Genomic DNA, 13,722 nt, shown 5'->3' with positions numbered 1-13,722 from the left:
ATTTTGTAGGAGAACACACTGTACAGGCCAGGGATGGGCAACTGGCGGCCCGCGGACCTATAAATACAATTTAAAAAATTCAGACTGAGTATCTACTTACTGATGGGAGTTAGAGTAGTAGAATACATCAGGTGCAATTTCAACATTTCGTTGTGCATAAGCAGTCACTCAATTAGCCCATGTCAGCTATTGCATTGCATGAAATTAGTTATAAAATGCAGTCTTTTTGTGGGCCCCACAACCAATGAAGTTGCCCATCTCTGGTATAGGCTCTTTAGAATGTATTACATCTCATTTGTCAGTCTGTATACTCAGACTTTATATTAAATAACCAAACTTGGGTTCAGCAGTAATATCCTAAAAAAGGTCAACCCTGTCGATATTGTAAAGATGTGTGCAAATGTCTGAGAACATATCAGTGTATTATTATTAGACGCAAGGCTACAGGGTAATACAGTGCCTTCAGAAAGTGTTGACATCCCTTGACTTTTTACACATTTTGTTACGTAAAAAAGTGGGATTAAAATGTATTTAATTGTCCTTTTTTGTCAACAATCCACACACAATACTCTGTAATGTAAAAGTGGAAGAATAAAAAAAAAAGAATTGTATTATGAAAAATAAAATCTAATATATCTTGGTTAGCTAAGTATTCAACCCCCAGAGTCAATACATGTTAGAATCCCATTTGACATTGATTACAGCTGTGAGTGTTTTGGGCTATATCTCTAAGAGCTTTGCATACCTGGATTGTACAAAATCTGCCCATTATTCTTTTTAAAATTCAAGCTCTGTCAAGTTGGTTGTTGATCATTGCTAGACAGGCATTTTCAAGTCTTACCATAGATTTTCAAACCGATTCAATGTCTTCTTGGTAAGCAAGACTGAACCAGATTTTCCTCTTATTCCTCTTATTGCAAACCGAATGCATGTTTTTGAATATTTTTCCTTCCTTTCACTCCGTCATTTAGGTTAGTATTACGGAGTAACTATTCATCCTAAATGTTCTCTTATCACAGCCATTAAACTCTGTAACTGTATTAAAATCACCATTGGCCTCATGTTGAAATCCCTGAGCGGTTTCCTTGCTTTCCGGCAAACGAGTTAGGAAGGACGCCTGCATTTTGTAGTGACTGGGTGTATTGATACACCATCCAAAGCGTAACTGACAACTTCACTCGCTCAAAGGGACATTTAGTGTCTGCTTTTTTGTATTTTCACCCATCTACCAATAGGTTCCCTTCTTTTCGAGGCATTGGAAAACCTCCCTGGTCTTTGTGGTCGAATCTGTCGTTGAAATTCACTTCTCTACTGAGGGACCTTACTGATAATTGTATGTGTGTGGTACAGAGATGGAGCTGCCTGCCGACCTGTACCTTTGCTCCCCTCTGGATTACCGACCTCTGCCTTACCCTGACTCCGAGCCCGCCTGCCTGACCACTCTGCCTGCCCCTGACCCTGAGCCTGCCTGCCACCCGGTACCGTTGCCTCACCTCTGGTTTACTGACCCCTGCCTGTCTTGACCTGTCTATTGCCTGCCCCTGTTGGAATATTAAACTATTGTTTCCTCAACATGGTCTGCATCTGGGTCTTACCTTCATACCTTCATACCTGTCTTATGGCTTGGGGGTAAAAACGGTTGAGAAGCCTTTTTGTCCTAGACTTGGCACTCCGTACCGCTTAGAGAGAACAGTCTATGACTGGGGTGGCTGGGGTCTTTTGACAATTTTTAGGGCATTCCTCTGACATCGCCTGGTATAGATGTCCTGGATGGCAGGCAGCTTATCCCCATTGATGTACTGGGCCGCAGGCACTACCCTCTGTCGTGCACACTATCCCCCCTACGCACTACCCTCTGTAATTCGACCTCATGGCTTGGTTTTTAATCTGACATGCACTGTCAACTGTGGGACCTTATATAGACAGGTGTGTGCCTTTCCAAATCATGTCCAATCAATTGAATTTACCACAGGTGGACTCCAATCAAGTTGTAGAAACATCTCAAGGATAATCAATGGAAACAGGGTGCACCTGAGCCCAATTCTGAGTCGCATAGGAAAGGGTCTGAATACTTATGTATTTTTAATACATTTGGAAACATTTCTAAAAACCTGTTTTCACTTTGTCATTATGGGGTATTGGGTGTAGACTGATGAGGGGGAAAAAATAATTTTATCAGTTTTAGAATAAGGCTGTAACGTACCAACATGTGGAAATACTTTCCGAATGCACTGTATGTGGTCATTGCATAACACTTTTCCTTTCCATTTACAATGGAATCAATTATAAGTAAAAAATTAAACTCAAGTGGAAGTTAGAATTCACCCTGGATGTGGGAAGTGAATGTAATAAACAAAACTGTCAAAACTGTCAAAACTGTTAAAATCTTAGCTCATTGTCAAATACAAGTAGCATTCAATGGAAACCATGTGGAAACCATGCATACACACAGAGAAGGGATGTGGGCTGAATGATAAAAGGGAAATACTGTAGAAAAGTAATAACCAGCATAGTGAATAGATAAGAGCTCTCTTTCTCAAGCTCCAACATTATATTGAGAGTCCAAGTACACTTTACCTTTATTTCCTTTTACAAGTCCTTTAAGCACTCTAGGTTAGTGCCCTAGGATAGATGCAATAAGGAGCCTCTCTCCCACTGATGCACTCTCACTGCCCTCCCTTGCCTGGGGGTCTACACGCTACCCATTTTTGTTTTCTGACTTGATTACCAGAGCTACTCTGTGTGAGTGCAATGATGTTCCCTCCAACCCTAAATATAACAGTGTGGCAAAGCTTCAGTTAGAAGGCGCCTGATAGGCCCAGGGCCTGAGGGAGAGACGATTCGCTGTGGCTCATCTGATACCAATGAGTTACACAGCAATAACATTGACCCTATTGACCATGAATCAATGACTACAATCGCTACAAGGCTTTTGCATACAAGGACATGAACAGGGATGTTGGTAAGATCAGACAAACTGGGCTGAGAAAGATGGACCTGAATCCCCCATCACCACTGTAACCCATAGCTCACATCACAACTTTCAGCTCACTCCCACCACTTATTCCAACACCAGATCCCTGAACTTCCCATCCCAGACCTGTGGAGAGACCTGACAATGCTTTGGCCACGCTACTCTTCCGTCCACTTCTCTGCAATCATGCTCTCTGATTGACTAAAGGAGTATTAATTGTGCACAAAAGCCAATTGGCACGGGCCGGAGAAAATGCATCAGGATCCATTCATTGTGGCTGTCAGCAGCAGATTCCCACATGACCTTCCTCTGGCTAGCCGAGCTGAGGAGCACAAAGAGACCTCAGTCTCCACTGCAGCATCTGCTCTGGTCTGCTCTCCTCTGCTCTTCACACATCCATCCATCAGAGGGCTTGACTGATGTAGAGGGTAGCAGTGTCTCCAGGACCACCAACACCACCAGAGAGACATCTGCAGGCTGAGGCATTGTGCCCCAGCACACAGCAGTGGGAATATGGACCGATAGACACAATACAGTCTAGACCAAGAGCATTTACCGGATACAGTTCTACTGAAGTACTCTGTGATTCTGCCGAATATGTTTTATATAAGGATGCAATGCATAATCATGGACATCATGCATGACTATAATGGACAGCTTCTTGACGAGGTCACTCACCTATAAACGTGCGCATTACTGCAGACCTAATCAGTGAGTGTTCCTCATGTCCAAATGAGTCACAGCACCTGTGTTCATAGAGCAACATAAATAAATCACCATGAGAGTGAGTGAGTCAACTGAGTGACAGCGGGTTTGCAGAGGTTGAGGAAGGACCACTAGAATCTAGACCACTGGAACTGTTTACCTCACTCTAGTTCTGTAATGTGTGGGTCTTTGAGAGACAGATGTTCTTTATGAGACTCTAGCTATGTGCCTGTGATGAGCTGGGATCCGAGAGCCAAAACAGTATGCTATGAAATATGTATTTCTATATGTATATACTTTTTCATTTATTTTTTATTTAAAAAATGTTACCAATTTCGTGGGATCCAATGGTAAATGGTTAAATGGTAAAGGTTAAAGAAACAACAACAAAAAAAGAAAGAAAAAAAATATCAGAGCAGACTGTCCATGAGACTGGATCTGGAGCGATCTGATTGGTGACACCTTTCACCTGCACACAGAGCAGCACAAGGGAACACAACACAGAGAGGAGTGGGGATGAATAGAAAACAGGAGATAAAGAGACAGGTAAGAGAGAGGCTTGTGAAGAGAGGTAAGAAGTCATGGCTGAATAGAAGAGCTGACAGGGTGGGTGCAGTGGGCGGTTTGGACCCCCCTCTTACCTTTGATAACGAGCGAGTGCGATACGAAGGGCGGGAGTGAGACAGCGAGGGCTCTAGTGTGTTAGAGATATGAGGAATCCTTCCATCCTCTTTCCTGTGGGGCACAGAGGAAAAGTCAGAGTCATTGACATTTATATATCATGACTTTATGTGGGTACGATTAGTCTATTACAGTTGAAAAATCAGGTTAGGTTGCTTTTGAGTGGAAAATATCTGGTAGAGATCACATATATGGTAGTGTGAATTCTGGCATTATAGAGTTCCAAGTTTTGCCCTCACCACATTAGAGAGAGGAACATGCTAACACCGTGGATCATGTGACTGAGCTGAATGTCTTTCCAGTCTCTCAACAGTAAATACTTGGGGTTAAACCAGACTTGTTTTTCTGCCTTGTTCCACTAGCCCACAGTATTGTTTCCTGAGCCTGTGAAGTGGTGAGGACAGGCTATAACTAGGGCTGTCAGGAATCTGGGATGTCTGAACCATTGAAAAATAACTACTAAGTAATTCTAATTGTATTTTCTGAACAACACAGAGGGAAAAGGGAGGTTAAGATCTCCTACTCCCTCCCTCTGTCTGTGCACGTTTTCTCTGGTGACAGGATCTTATTAGCATCCTGGCCAGAGCTGTATACTGAGTCAAAACATGTTACTTCACACAACGTCTCACAAAGCAGTCAACTGCTGGATTGACTGGCAGTCAGGCTTTCAACGGCCCATATACAATCAATGAATGAGCCTCTCTGCATTCTGCACACAAACCTTGAGCAGAGGGCACCATTACTGAGCCTTTAAGCTGGAAGCGCTCTATTAACTTTAGCTGTCTCTTCTTGAAAAGCATGTCGAAAAAATGATTTCACCTTAAATTCCTATTTCTAACAACTCAAATAAGAATTTCCAACATTTCTTTTTTGCATCTTGATGTTTTTTTGGTGCAATAACAACGTTCTATCAGGCAGTTAATCAGTTAGAAGAAGGTCACACCAGCAATGCTATCAGGTGGTGTATAGTGCAATGTAGAGGTACAAATATTTTAACGTTATAACGTTTAAACGAAATTGGGATCTTTAACGTTAATATTTTTTTTTTTTTTTCCCCCACAAAATTTGAATCACAGTGAAGCTGGCTCGCCTGCTTTTTCTCTTTGCTAATGATGCGAGTGTGTGTTCAGTCTTCGGTCTGTTGCGTATAGAATATCCTAGCCTATTCTTTGATAACAGGCCCTGCTTTACTGAAGTTGCGAGACATTGTAAGCCAAGAAATTATGAAAAAAAGCATTCCATTGCAAGATTGCCAGAAGATAGGCCTACTGCACAGTTCTGAATCCATCTGCCTGGTGGCTGACATGCTTATAGTGTGTCCCTCCCCACTCTCTCCGTCCCTTGCTAGCTCACTATGAAAGATGCGAGTGCTTGTGTTCTCTGAAGTACTAATCAGTCTCCTCCGTTCCAAAAATACTGAATCTTAGGAGTCGATTCTTAGCGGAAGACGCGTTATTTTTCTACTAAAAAGCTTGGTAAGTCACGGTATTTAACACATTTTAAAGTACGTTTTTAGGAGAGTGTAGGCAGCTCAAGATTAGTTGCTTGACTTCTGGATGCCTAGTGATGGATGTTAGTCCTGCTTCAGAAGCGGCATTCTTTTACAGAAAAGTAAAATGCCAGTTCAGTGGCACTTCAAAACTACGGTATATTCGGAAAGTATTCATACCCCTTGACTTTTTCCACATTTTGGTACGTTACAGCCTTATTATATAAAACAGCCTATATATTAAAATTGATTAAATTATTTTGCCCCCTCATCAATGTACACACAATACCCCATAATGACAAAGAAAAAATATATTAAAGATAAAAAACAGAAATACCTTATTTACATAAGTATTCAGATCCTTTGCTATGACACTTGAAATTGAGCTCAGGTGCATCCTTGAGATGATTCTACGACTTCATTGGAATCCACCAGACAACCCGCTTGGAGTTTGACAAAAGGCACCTAAAGGACTCTGACCATGAGAAACACGATTCTCTGGTCTGATGAAACCAAGATTGAAGTCTTCGGACTGAATGTCATGTGTCACGTATGGAGGAAGCCTGGCACTATCCCTACGGTGAAGCATGGTGGCGGCAGCATCATGCCGTGAGGATGTTTTTCAGTGTCAGGGACAGGGAGACTAGTCAGGATCAAGGGAAAGAAGAACGGAGCAAAGTACAGAGAGATCCTTGATGAAAACGTGCTCCATAGCTCTCAGGACCTCAGACTGGGGCGAAGGTTCACCTTCTAACAGGACAACGACACACAGCCAACATAACACAGGAGTGGCTTCGGGACAAGTCTCCGAATGTCCTTGAGTTGCCCAACCAGAGCCCGGACTTGAACCCGATTGAACATCTCTGGAGAGACCTGAAAATAGCTGTGCAGCGATGCTCCCCATCCAACCTGAAAAATCTTGAGGGGATCTGAAGAGAAGAATGGGAGAAACTCCCCAAATACAGGTGTGACAAGCTTGTAGTGTCATACCAAAGAAGACTCAAGGCTGTAATCTCTGCCAAAAGTGCCTCAACAAAGTACTGAGTAAATGGTCTGAATAGTTACGTAAATGTGACATTTCAGTTTTTATTTATTTATACATTTGCAAACATTTCTAAATTCCTGATTTTGCTTTGTCATTATGAGGTATTGTGTGTAGACTGATGAGGGGGAAAAACTACTTAATCTATTTTAGAATAAGGCTGTAACATAACAAAATGTGGAAAACGTCAAGGGGTCTGAATACTTTCCGAATGCATTGTATCTCCAGAAAAGGTTATATGTCTGCATTTAAAAAGCCGTAGTGTACCCTTATAGACAAACATGTTGTAGCCAAGGTGTTTTCAGGGTTATATGACTGCGTTAAATATAACTTTTCGCGGTCATACATACGTAATAGGAAGGAAAACAATACAAAAAAATGGCTGTTTAAACATTAAGCAAAATTGTCCATTTGTCACATCCCAAATGGAATGTCCCTCAAAATGCTTTTCTTAAATTTCAAATGATCCATGTTCTTAAACCATGTTTCCCACATTGTGAGATAATATATGACAAAGAGCAGTTTTATATTACTACTAACCTTAAGTCTGAATATTGATTAATTGACCCCATGGGTCATGAAACCAATTTATGTTGCCCAATATAGTGTGTTGTCAAAAATGTTATCATATTTTTCACCATACCAACCACCTGGTTGAACACTTTTTTGCAAAATTATTGCTTTTTAGCCTTTTTACATTTTAACTATTTATTTTCATTTTCCTACTCTTCAAGGTCTCTACTAACAGAAATGATGCAAAATACTCGCCAATTTAATTCCTGCCATTTAGCTCATATCTTTGGTGACTGAGTTCTTACAGTCCTCTGAGTGGGCAAAGTTAGAGTGCCACAACACTGAACTACAACAACCCAAAAGGATACAAATTATATATACATTGATGCAGGAGTGCTGGGGGAGTTTACGAATCAATTGACGAATCAAGTTCAAGTGAAGATTCTTTTCATATCCACTTCTAAATCCATTGTCAAAACATGCTCTACCAGCCGGTTGAGAAAAGGGTTAAAGTTAAGGAATAAGGATTGTCACAACCAATTGTAACAACCAATCTCTGGTTGGCATGGGAAGGTGAGCTGCTAATATATAAATCCCACTTACACACAAATACACACACACACACACACACTCACAGCACATACGGTCACATGCATGAACACACTCCGTTTGCACGCACACGCACACACACACACACACACACACACACACACACACACACACACACACACACACACACACACACACACACACACACACACACACAAACGAACGCACACACAGACACACACACATTTCCATCACATGGCACAGGGGGTGGTTTGGAGGTTCAATAAGCCAATTTACCAAGCGGTCTTGTTTCTCAGAAATACTTTATCTGCAAATTGCAGCTCTACTCTGAAGGTTTCCCTGTCCATTAACCCTGTTGCATCCCTCAGTGCACACCACTGAACATCACTGACAATACACTGCTGACCTGGAGCAGAGGTGTGTGAATACATTTCTTAATCTCCTCTATAGCCTTTAGCTACGCCCACTTTTGGCAGCACTTCCACATTCCGATTAGCCAGTCTGCCTACTTCCTGTGACACTGGAAAATAGCTATCTACTTGTCTGTCACAAAGTTGTTCTACACTCGGTGCATATTATCAAAATGTGATGTCAGGGGGGCCTCCCGGGTGGCGCGCCAGCTGTGCCACCAGAGACTCTGGGTTCGCGCCCAGGCTCTGTCGTAACCGGCCGTGACCGGGAGGTCCGTGGGGCGACGCACTATTGGCCTAGCGTCGTCCGGGTTAGGGAGGGCTTGGCCGGTAGGGATGTCCTTGTCTCATCGCGCACCAGCGACTCCTGTGGCGGGCTGGGCGCAGTGCGCGCTAATCAAGGTTGCCAGGTGCACGGTGTTTCCTCCGACACATTGGTGCGGCTGGCTTCCGGGTTGGATGCACGCTGTGTTAAGAAGCAGTGCGGCTTGGTTGGGTTGTGTATCGGAGGACGCATGACTTCCAAACTTCGTCTCTCCCGAGCCCGTACGGGAGTTGTAGCGATGAGACAAGATAGTAGCTACTAAAACAATTGGATACCACGAAATTGTGGAGAAAAAGGGGGTAAAAATTCCACAAAAAATAAATAAATAATAGTAATAGTAATTTGATGTCAGCTTTGAAGATGTAATTACTATTTAGCTAAAGTTATTGAACACATCAATAACATGTTAGCTGCCAGAGTGAATTAATTAATTGGACAGCTCAAATCCATTATTTAGCTAGCTAGTTAGCGATTGTTAGCTAGTGAATTGAGGCTTATTTGATCGAATAGAAGTTTCGTAATGCTAAGGTTGTTACAAGTAGGACGTGACATCCCGGCAACTTTAAGAAAAAACACATTAAATCAGAGTTGTTCCTCTTGTTCACATGCATATCTGCCCTCTCATTGGCTAGAATGGTCCCACCTGCCTTGCTTCTTCCTGACTGCCTTGCTATTTTAATTGTATGAGAGGCCACTTGAGTATCTGGTCAATATAATGGATAATCTGTGGTACAGCTATCTGTGGTGTGCCAAGACAACATTAGAGCAAGCTGTTGCAAGGATCAGAAGGTTAGGTGCGACCTTGGTAGATTTCAATGCATCTTTTTGATTGGCTTTCTAAATGAACTGCTTTTTATGCAAAGTGTTTGCTTGATACATTATGATATAGATAGCTAACTGTGGTTCTCAGTATGCTGATTCATACTAAAGACTGAAAATGGGACCTGCTTGGCACTCAGTATTAAGAAGATAGATTGGGGGTGAGGCCCTGCGATAGACTATTGTCCTATCCAGGGGTTATACTTGTACATCAAGCTGCCTGACGCTACAGAAACAGGAGTAGATCCTATGAGCCGTTCCGGCTTGCACAAGCTAATGCAACCCTTTCCTTTATGTCTTTCCTTGATACCATTCACACCTCTGCCCAACATGGGCACAATGGATAAATCCTTTTCAGTGTGACAAACTGTAGGCTACTGATTAACAACAGGTAGCCTACAGCCTATGCGCCCTGTCCCCTCTGCCTCGGGAAAACAAAGCCGCTACATCACGCATTTAGCTATATAAGCCCATTGATTTCGGTACAAATTGTGAATGTGATCAATTTTACCAGCTTCGGCTGGTTAGGCTGCCTAGACATTTTCATTCCAAATTATTGACTGAAATTAATTTATCAACATAGTGATGACATAGACTGTGTGAATAACTTTTTAATTATAGGTGCTTAGACGTTGCAACCCTGCATAAAGCAAGCTCAGCCCTATTTGTTCTCTATTATATTGCAGTTGTTATCTCTGTGTCCCTATTCATCCTCCCTAGGGTCCAGAAGATTTAGAAAAACTCATAGCCCACTGTGAGTGTTTTACAGTTTTATGGTTGGAAAACTGTTCCATAGACATCTAAATGTCCTTTCACTATTTATAGGAGTTCAGCTATCCAGAATACATCATTGTTCCAGTGCACCAGGGTAGAGAGAGGGGTGGAAACAGAGACATCTTCACTTTACATCTTCGCTCTACACCTTCACATTTCATAAAGTCATCCCATGTTTGGTTTATGCATCATTATAGATCATCCTGTAAATAAAGTTAATTGTATACTCTGTTTTCTTTAACATTACATTAGTAAATGTTGCATTAGATAATGCCAATCAATCGTATAATGGATTCAATCACCACTTGATGAAAAATGATGCATATCTCTTTTGGTTTTATTGGCATACTTGCTGTAGTCTGATCTTTTTGGGATAGAATATGATCTACTAATGTCTAGGCCATTTCATTCATTGCCAAAATTAGGGGGCAGGGAAGAAACTTGCCAGAAGTGAACATGGGTAGTATAGTAGTAGTTGGCTAGAATGCATTGGTGATTCACATTGTCCTATGTAAACAGAGGACATTCAAGAGATTTCATGAACAGTAGTTCTTATAACATAGGATGACCCTATTACAGCAATTATGATGCTATTTGTTTGCCTGCTTCTTTCATTTTGGCTCTATAGTATTTTCAGATGGCTGAAAGTGGTTGTCAGTTTCTATGTCACCCTAGGCAGGCCTAGACAGAAATGCTCCTTTACTATAATTATTTCATAGATTCAATATGAAAACACAGTAGAAAGACAGAGAGCTCATGTCAAAAGCTTTTCTAAACCAAAAACATGGCCGTCATAATACTGTCCCATTAAAAAGCAGGGTCTTGCTGCGCTTATGCCAACCAACAACAGCGCAACACGCTGGCATCAGGTATTAGTCTGGTTTAGATAGCGGCTGGGTAAAGCCCAGGCACTAATACACAGGGAGTCACTACAGGTACGGAGCGATTAGAAGGATCAGCCTGAATCCTGTCACCTCACCCCAGGAACACACAAAGCCTGCTTAATGGCTCTGATAACGGGAGCAGAATGTGTGCGTGCGCGTGCCTATCAATGGCAGCTTAAAAGCCACCTAACAACGCACACATACAGGGAGTGTATCATCATCATTTCACTAAGGGTGAGTTTTAACAGAAGGCGAGTTTGACAGAGATAAGAGATGATGGTCTCACAGTGTGACTGATGACAGCACCAATACTATCCTATATGTGTCACATCACAATACCAATTAGCAGGACACCTACCATACGATGAATGTTCTAAAAAATACACTGATACACCAAGTCCAGATCAATGGTTTTTCGCACCTCTGAGTTAGCACTATATAATCTATTTTTATTTAATAGTGACACTGGCCTAACTGACAGATTGGTGCTGGTGGTCATCCATGCGTGCCTCAGTTAACATTCTCTAACGGAGGAGTGATTGGCAGACAGAGGGAATGTCCTGGTCCAGGGCTAATCTGGGGAACTGAAACAGAGAATGAGTCATGCAACCATTACATAATACAGCTGTCCAAAAATAACCCCAGGCGAAGAGGACAAGAGGTCACCAACCTTCAATCACAACTGATTAAGATGCCACTACTACCATGAATGCTATGTGTGGGTGTTTGTTTGTGTGTCCCACACCGACCGTGGAAACTTCCAGTCAGGAGAGCATTTTAAACCTGGACAGCCTTCCTCCTCACAGTACTGCTGGGTCATGGGCTCTGAGAAGAAAATGCAAATTAGCTCGCTCTCCTCCCCTGATGGGTGTGGAGTACACCTGGAAATACAAATTAACTGGACAGGTTTGCATGTATTACAACAAAATGGAACGACATTCATTTCTTTGGTCCCTGAGCTGCAGCGATAGAGTGAAAGAGAAAGAAGATAGCGAGAGAGCGGGAGAGTGAGAGAGAGAGAATCTGGAGTGTCCTTTGACCTTGAGAAAGAGGAGAGAGAGAGATAGAAAGGAGAGAGGAGAGAGTGAGGAAAAGAAGAAAGAGAGAAGGAAAAGAAAGTGAGCAAGAACATGTTTGCGCCAAGACAATAGCTCAATATCCTCAGTCCAAGGCTCGCAGTTGGGTATAATCCATACCAGTCATACTGTATAAACATATCCTGCAGTCCATTGATACGCCTGCAATGTGGAGGGCAAATTCTCACTCATTATTGGTGCAACCAAGAGATGGATACCATGGTAAAAATTCAATTTGATCTAGTGATTAACTTCAGCAGCAAAATCAAGTCTGTTGAGGAGTGCTTATATTATAAAGTTTGATACCAACATGTACTTAATGAATGAGGTATCAAAGCATAATAGTAAAAGCATAATCAAGACACAGAGTATAAAACATTTACATTCAAAGGTATTGAATGTGTCACTGACACAAATTGTTATCTCATCTAGATTGCAAACGTAGCCTACAGACATAAAACCATGAATCCATGCACTATCATCAGATTATTGGATCGTTATCATGTATACAACCACTCTACTACGCCAACATGTTCAGTAATCCCCTGCCATCTTAAAGCTAACAACAGCTAGAGTTAATGTTGCTGTCTTCCTTTCCCTCTGCCCCATTCCACTGGTCATCTACCCACACACACATTATAGTTACCGGGAGCTTATCCAGCCAATCCAGCCAGCCAGGACACAAACAGACAGGAGGCAATCAAATCAACTGCAGCAGCTAATGCACAATGAAAGCAGAGTTACTTACTCTAGGCATCAGTGTGTGAGCAGAGAGCAGAGCGCAGAGGCAGGGTCCAGCATCGGATGAAGAAATCAGCTGAAGATCAGCACTGCTCTATGCAGCAGAACCTAGCCAGGAGACCGTTGATGGAAAGTGCTGGAGACACCTATATTCTCTCCTTCTCGCTCTCTCCGTATTTCACCTGCTCTTAGTTTCTCCCTCCCTCTTTTACTTACTTGCTTCACAGAGTGGTCTTTCACTATCCCTCACCACCAAATGTCTTCCCACTTTCTCTCTTTCCTTCTGTGACACTACCTCTCTGTCTGACTCAGTCGTAGTGCTCTGACACCTGCTGTCAGAGCTCAGCCTCTCCTGTCAGAGGATACTGTGGAAAGCTCCCCCTACCTTCCTCTCACACATATACTCCCTATCTCTCTTTGTTCCTCTCCATCCCTCTCTCTCTCTTTCCTCACGCACTCTCACATGTACACACACAACACATGCACATATTCTCTCTTTCCCTCTCTCCCCCTCCCCCTCTCTCTCTCCTTTCTCTAACTATAACAAGGGAGATGGAGAAGCATGTCCATCCAAGCTGTTAGTTATTGGTTCATTTAGCATTCCTCTCACTTTGACTCCTCGATAAAAGGGCAATGTTCATATGAGTGACGAGAGTGCAGTGGGTGTATGGAGTGGCGGAGACTCATGATGTGAAGTGCTAACTCACTCACTCATCCCT

At 42.4% G+C, this 13,722-nt stretch overlaps 1 protein-coding gene across 5 annotated transcripts in view; it reads right to left on the bottom strand.

Moving 5' to 3' along the window:
• LOC139413432 (rap1 GTPase-activating protein 1-like) overlaps nt 1–13,386 on the bottom strand; it is a 39,214-nt gene extending 25,828 nt beyond the window's left edge. For 3 of the 5 annotated variants that reach the window (XM_071160811.1, XM_071160808.1, XM_071160812.1), the window contains exon 1: nt 4,321–4,409. The gene's annotated coding sequence lies outside the window, so the exon portion shown is untranslated. Of the gene's footprint in view, nt 1–4,320; nt 4,415–13,010 lie in introns of those variants that run through there. The other 2 variants (XM_071160810.1, XM_071160809.1) reach the window with 2 other exon arrangements.
• Nucleotides 13,387–13,722: the final 336 nt, after the last annotated feature.

This window comes from Oncorhynchus clarkii, chromosome 7, assembly GCF_045791955.1.
Source record: "Oncorhynchus clarkii lewisi isolate Uvic-CL-2024 chromosome 7, UVic_Ocla_1.0, whole genome shotgun sequence".
In the NCBI taxonomy this organism is placed as follows: Eukaryota; Metazoa; Chordata; class Actinopteri; order Salmoniformes; family Salmonidae; genus Oncorhynchus; species Oncorhynchus clarkii.
This window is presented reverse-complemented; position numbering and strand designations above follow the sequence as displayed.